Source organism: Callospermophilus lateralis, unplaced genomic scaffold (assembly GCF_048772815.1).
Source record: "Callospermophilus lateralis isolate mCalLat2 unplaced genomic scaffold, mCalLat2.hap1 Scaffold_331, whole genome shotgun sequence".
NCBI lineage: Eukaryota > Metazoa > Chordata > Mammalia > Rodentia > Sciuridae > Callospermophilus > Callospermophilus lateralis.
In genome coordinates, this window is record NW_027513865.1 from 1,082,672 (window position 1) to 1,090,744 (window position 8,073).

Genomic DNA, 8,073 nt, shown 5'->3' on the forward strand with positions numbered 1-8,073 from the left:
CAAATTGGAGAAGGAGAGCAGTATTAATGGCAGGCCTATTTGATCACTCCTGGTTCAAAGGAAGGGTGTCCATGTCACCCTGACTTTAGGCAAATGAGGGGCAAGCGACATTATTTTGGACACTCTCTTGGGATGCATCCCGTATGGTAACCTCCAGCCAGAGTTATGATGAATGTCTATATTTAAGAAGATGAGGACCACGTGGTGTATTTTGGTTTTAATTGTGGTCATTCATGTTGCGGTTGGAAGAGATGACTAGATCCACCTGGGCTTGAAGTCTGGTGTCATTCTCTTAGAGACTGAGTTCTGGAACACATATCAAAGAAGAATTGCAATAAATTGTGTTGGGATTTTAAGAGGCCATGCATGAGAGTCACCCTTGGAAACTGAGATCTATGCCAACGGTGTCTTTCCACAGAGCACTGGGAATCTCAGACAGGATTTCACATGATTTTATTCTGAAAGACTTGGCAGCCATATTTGATAGTCAAAACACACATGGACCTCAATTGTAGACCTCAATGGGCCTGGCTTCATGTGACATTTTGGCCACTCTTTGGGAAGCCTTGCCTGTGAGAGTTCTCCAGAGCTTTCATTGAAATGAGCTTCCTCAACATTGAATGATTCCTGAATGAATTGAAACAAACTGTGCATCCAACTTCATCTTTGAAAATTGACTAGATAAATACCATGAAATTTTTTAAATTCCAATGACCAGGTGGCACTGAAGAACCGTTGGATGTCCTGTTGCTGATCATGAGTCTACCAGACAGTGCCTTGATTAACTGGTTTTCATGAATATGGTGTAGAACAGAGATGCCAGTAATTTGGAGCCTGAAGAATAGTGGGCCTAGAGCAGAGGTGATTAAGTGTGTGATAAAACATCTGTCGTGGGGTCATGTGGATCTGCCATTGTCTTCCAAATGGCTTGTGACTGACATGGTGCAGCCCTGAGAACCTTGTATGTAAACACATCTGGTTATATGGAGAGGTTTCAGGGCAATGTTTAGAATCAGGTTGCTATGGTCACGGAGGCAACCTATGTGGTACACAAGCCCTGTTGGTGCATTCTCCTGCAGACCCTGACCCACCACATGTGACAGAACTCCCTCCAGCACTGTGGTCAAGTTTAACTCCTGGTATTTCATGAAGCAACTACAAAACTCCAAGTGCAGCAGGAAACATTATAAAAAGTGGAGGATGATGAAACGGCTTTACAGTCCACATGGGGAGACACTTAGCCCCCAGTGGCCATAGTTTACCTACAAAGAAAGAATTCATCACTGCTGCTTCATGTTCATTGGAAATTTATATACCATGTCCTCCAGGTCACAGAGATGCATAAACAGCTTTGATGGTCTCACTAGAAAGGAAGCTAAATCTCCTGAAAACAACATATATTTCAACTGTCCATCCGAGAGGCAGTTTCTCCAGACGTCTTTAGGCTGGCAAATCTTCATGTTTGTGGAGTTTTTACATAGTCCCTTACTTTTGGAAAATCCTCTACCATCTCCAAGGTTGTGAAATCTGGAGCAGTTTTTTATTTCAGGTATGAATTCAAAGATTTTCTAACTCTTTTCCTCTAATTGTGTCTTACTTGGGGTTAAGGTAATGTCAAGTTATTGTTCTGATTGAGAGTGGGAAAATTTTTGTGTAACACTAATTTGCATACACATTGATCCTTTTTCCAATTTTCTATTCGAAATACTGAATCCCTGACAGTAACTCATATCCTACTATACTCTGACTACTAATCCTAATATGATGAAGAATAATACCAAAACAGAATGAAAATACAAGCAGTTCAGAGGAGGCATGGTGTAGTTGGACTTCCCTTTTGCATGATTAAGGTTAGGTGTTATAAATCTACTCAATTTTTAATTGAAATAGTTCTCCATGTGTTTTTAAAGTTCACAAATATGTGAATTCCTGTCTCCCTTTCTCTGTAGCCTACTCAGCACATGTATTTTTATATGCACATATAGAATCCTACCTGGTATCACACGTTCATTTTTATGAGTTGACTGAATTGGCAGATACAAATTGTGAGAAGAGATCAGTACTCCTAAATGCTTTGGGAACTGAAAATTCAAACTATCTGTGAGTTTCCTAGTAGAACAATTTTATAAATAAATCCATGTTCAGTATAATAAATATTTTTACATCTGTGGATGATGTATATTACATGATGAATTACGATTGGCATATATATTGATACTTTTTAATGTATATTTGTGTTTATTTAAAATATATATATATATATATATATATATATATATATATATATATATAAATATATATATATATATTCCAGATTTCTCAAAATATGAAATATATGTGTCTTATACAAACTCCGTAAATTCATTCATGTTTATAATCAACTTTGCGCAAGATTATTCTCAGAAATATTCATCCACATGAAATACATATTTGTTTTGCAGTACTGAAAACTAACTTCAATCAATGGTGTTTACAAATCCTAATATTTTTACAGTAACTGACCCAGTTTAACATCAATGCAAGTAGATTCCTATGGGACATAATGTCTATATTGACGTTCATTTTAATCCAACACTGGTACATTACTATTTCTTCAGTTTTTGCACATCATAGGATATATATTTCATCCACAAGATCACAAATTTATAGGAATTTGTTTCACTTTCAAACACTTTTTGCTTCAGAACTCATGTATTTCTCCATGTTACTTGACTGGTCTTTTCATGAGACTTCTTTCCAAATACATTATTTTTGATTTCCATAATCAATTTCGAAGCTAAACTCACACACTCTTCATGATGAACCATAACATTAATTTTAACATTAGATGTATAACTGGTTGGATTGAATAATTGTATATCAATATAAGATTTCCTCTATATGTTCAAAATTCAATTCAATCCATTATTTAAAGTTGGAACCACTTATGTTTTTTATTCACAGTATTGTCTATTAATGCTTTATCTCTATATTCATAGATACAGCGTACACCTCTTTGTCCCCCCAATACTAATTTATACGTCTTCAAAATATTGCTCCCAGAAATGGTGGAAGAAATATTTATTTCACCTTATCTATATATAGATTTTATCACAGTAATATTCTGGACACAAAAAGCGAAGGTCCCACTCATTATTGTATCAAAGCCTAAATGCCAAGGGAGCATGGATTACTAAAAACAACCATGTCCAGGTTGCCTAATGCTCTCAAATGTAAATCCTATTGGTGACTACGTATTTGTTTCTTCTTAAGATTATATATTCAACCTCAACCATCTTGAAAATGTCTAATCCTATAACTCACTTCATACTTTGCCTGATTTTGTAATATCTTTATTGATACCTGCTTTCCTACATATTTTCCCCAGTTCATCATTGTGACTGACACTTCACATATGCTGACATTTACATTCACTCTCTACCCGAAACCCTATTGCTAAACAACTTTTGGTCCAAATCCTATACTCACTCTTCTTTCTAAACCTACTGACAATCTTCCTAATGCTACTGACTATAGTTTTTTGACTAGATGTTCTCTTCAACAATCAATCATCCAAGGTATAAGGTCCTATGCCATTGTATATCAATTTATCTGAGACACATGTGCAGAACATAATTCAAACCTAAGTTTTCCACTCAAGGGTCCAAATCCCTTCTGGCATCAAATCTTACCTAGATTTCTGTTTTCATACTTATATTTCACCTATATATTCTAGTAAATATCACAGGTTGCCAATACCATTATTCATCCGGCAGAAAGATTCATAACGCACATTGAACATGTTATTAACCCTAAACATACATTTTTCCCTCAATCTAATTTTACAGAAAAGGAGGGACAGAGTTGGTCTTACAATACAGGAATGTAGGGGATCTTCCACCTGCTGAGAACATCAAAGATATATGCAGAAATGATCCCTGGAGAAGATGTAGGAAGCTATGAAGGACCTGTGAGATCAAAAGACATCTTCCATGGCAAACAATCTGGTCAGGATGAAGGGATGTGTCTGAATCAGCCTCTACCTTCTTAATGTAGAGAAGATGGACCAAACCAGGCCTGTGTGGAGAGCTGTTTCCAGGTACCTATGGTTGGTATACCATTCTAACTGTGAAAGTGTGACAGGAAGTAGGGACAGCCTCTATCTCAGGGGACCCTTAGAAGTAACTGTTAGGACAAAGTGGTTGCCAAGTCAGTGACCTCATTCAGTTCCTGAAAGAAGTGACCTCACCTCACTTCCTTGGTGATGGAACTCTCTGAACGTTTGATCCATGAAGACAGGCACCAAGAGCCCGTCGCAGTCCCAGTCCCAGTGGTCTCTCTTGTTTCAATTAACCAAGGACAGAGTCAGTCTTTCTTAGTACCTACTGATGTGACGATGGCCAAATGACAGGAAAGCTCTGAAGAGGGGCTTTTCCTGGCAAAGCAGGTAGTGGCTCACCCATGGCACCTAACAACTTCAAAGTGTTGGCCAAGGAGACCAGATCTGATACAGGACAGGCCATTTGGGGGGAACATAGTATGGCCCACCATTCCGAGGACACTCTGGATAGTCACAGACTTACATGGGAAAAGAGGTGCCTTTGACTGTGTGTGTGTGGGGTTGTGGTTTTGTCTCATGTTCTGAGAATAGGTAGGAAACTCTCTTTGTTTGGATTGGTGTGGACTATTTCTAGTAAGTCGTTTTACAAGGTGAATGCTTCTATGTCTGTTTATCCCACTCTGTTCATGGTTGTAGACTTTAGAAAAGAGAATGCATCAATGGATGTGTCCTGTCTAGTAGAAAGCTTCCAAGCATTCATCATGCCCAATTTATAAATGGACTGCAGCTTGTCTTATCGAAGGGCAACACCTGCTCTCTTACTAAGTTTCTGTTTTCTTCCTGAATTCTGGAAACTCTCCAGAACAGCCTCATGGTTTTGTGTCCAAGATATGTACCACCTCCAAGCTCTGTGATATGGTGATGTACTGGATAGCTGAAGGGAATGGCGATCATCTCAGAAAACTCAGATATCAGTGGGACCAGGAAAGTCTCAGTGGAGAAACCCTTCTTTGGGCCTTTTGCTTACCTATTGTTCTGTTGCCCTGAATTTCAGGAAGGTCTTTACCTCAGGACACCAATTTGTGAAGCCTGAAGAAAACAGTATTCAAATGGAAATGAATGGGCATCACCTGTGGTTCTTTGCTTAATTGCTTTGGAAATGGATGTTTCTGAAACAGCCTCTTGGCCCTGTGTGAGGCTGTGGTTAGATTCTTAGCACCTTATACATCCCACGTGTTCATCCAAAACCAAAATGGCCAAAAGAGCAGTCCTTGTGGATGAAGTCTCTCGCTTTCCTCTCTTAGGTTCCTGACCTCTATCAAGTGAGAATAGGGTGCCTTTGGGTCAAATGCATTCTTCAAATCCCTACAGAGGCTAGCCCATAGGTGATTCAGTTTTCTAATGATTCCAATTCACATGAAGAATCTAAACCCCACAGTCAGTAGTCCTCAAATTGGAGAAGCAGAGCAGTATTAAAGGCAGGCCTATTTGATCAGTCCTGGTTCACAGGAAGGTGTTCAGGCCACCCCAACTTTAATCAAATGAGGGACAAGGGAGCTTATTTTGGACACTGTCTTGGGCTGTGCCCCTCATGGAAACCTCCAGCCAGAGGTTAAACTGAGTGTCTATATGGAAGAAGATGCTGGCCATGTGGAAGTGTTCTGGGTTTAATTGTGGTTATTAGTGTGGTTGTTGGAAAATATGACTGGCTCCACCTGGGCTTGAACTCTAGTGTGATTCCCCTTAGAGACTGAGTTCTGGAACTGATCTCAGAGAAGTATTGCCGTGAGTTTTGTTGGGATTTCAGGAGGCCATGCATGAGAGTCACCCTTGGAAACTGAGATCTGTGGCCAGGATGGCTTTCCACAGAGCACAGGGAATCTCAGCCAGGATATCACGTGATTTTATTCTGAAAGAATAAGCATTCATAGTTGAGAGTCAAAACACGCATGGAATGTACATTGTAGACCTCAATGGGCCTGGCTTTATGTGACCTTTTGGCAACTCTTTGGGAAGCCTTGCCTGTGAGAGTCCTTGAGTGCTTTCATTGAAATGGGCTTCCTCACCATTTAATGGTTACTGAATTAAATGAAACCCTCAGTGCCTCCAACTTCATCCTTGAAAAATGGGCTTGATAAATACCATGAAATTTTTGAAATTCCCATGACCAGGTGGCACTGGAAAATTATTGGAGAGCCTGTTGCTGATCATGAGTGTACCAGACAGTGGCTTGATTGACTGGGTTTCACAAAAATGGTGTAGAACAGAGATGCCAGTAAGTTGGAGCCTGCTGAGTAGTGGGCCTACAGCAAAAGTGGGTAGGTGTGAAATAAATCATCTGTGGTGGTTTCATGTGGATCAGCCATTGGCTTTCAAATGGCTTGTGACTGACATGGTGCAGCCAGCAGACCCTTATATATAAAGGCATCTTGTTATATGGATAGGTTTTTGGGCAATGTTCAGAATCAGGTTGATATGGTCAAGGGAGCAAGCTATGTTGGACATAAGCCTGGTTGGTGCATTCTCCTACAGACCCTGTCCCACCACACGTGACAGAACTCTATCCAGCACTGTGTCCCAGTTGAACTCCTTGTATTTCATGAAGCAAATACCAAACTCCCAGTGCAGCAGCAAGAAACACCACGAAAAGTAGAGTATGACCAAACGGCTTCACGGTCCACAAGAAGAGACACTGATGCCCCATTTGCCACAGTTTACCTACAAAGTGAGAATTCAGCACTGCTGCCTCATTTTCATTGGAAAATAAGATACCATGTCCTCCAGGTCACATAGATGCTGACCCAGTTTTGATGCTCTCACTACATAGGAAGCTAAAGCTACTGACAACAACATACATTTCAAGTGTCCAAACTCAGAGGCAGTTTCTCAAGAAGTCTTTTGGCCTGCAGAGCTCCATGTTTGTGGAGTGTTTACCTTGTCTTTTACTTTTGGAAACTCCTCTACCACCTCCAAGGTAGTGAACTCCTGAGCATATTCCATTCCTGGTATGTATTCACAGATTTTCTAACTCTTCTCCTCTCATTGTGCATTTCTTCGGGCGAGGGTAATATCAAGGGATTGTTCTTAATGTGAGTGGGAAGATTTTTGTGTAGCACATATTTGCAAACACATTGTGTTTACTTTCCTATTTTTTATTCGAAATACTGAAACTCTGACACTAACCCATACCCTACTAGACTCTGACTACTAACCTTATATGATGGAGAATAGTAACCCAAAAAGAATACAAATACCAGCAGTTCAGAGAAGGCATGGTATGTAGTTGGACATCCCTTTTGCATTATATAGTGTAGGAGTTATAAATATAGTCAATTTTTATTGAAATAGTTCTCCATGTGTAATTAAAATTAACAAATATGTGAATTCCTCTCTCCCTTATTCTGTAGCCTATTAAGCACATGTATTTTTATTTGCACATTTAGAATCCTACCTGGAATCACATGTAGATTCTTCTGAGGTGGCTGACATGGCAGATAAAAATGGTGAGAAGAGATCACTCCTCCTAAACGCTGTTGGAACTGAAAATTCAACCTATGGGTGAGCTTCCTAGTTGAACAACATTATACATAAATCCATTTTCAGTAAAATGTATTTTTTTGGATATGTGGATGTTATATATTTCATGATGAATTTCGATTGGCATATATATTGATACTTTGATACTTTTTAATGTCTGTGTGTGTGTGTGTGTGTTTTTGTATATATATATATATATATATATATATATATATATATATATATATATACACTCTCCAGATTTTTCAAAATATGAAATATATGTGTCTTATTATACACTTCCTAAAATAATTCATTTTCATGTATGAGGATTTATAATCAACTTTTCACAAGATTATTCTCAGAAATATTTATCCACCTGAAATACATATTTGTTTCCTAATACTGAAAACTAACTTCAGTAAATGGTGCATACAAATCATAATATTTCGACATTGCAAGATGACCGCGAATAGAGAGCATCACACCCAGTGTAACGTGCCACTGCGCAGGTGACT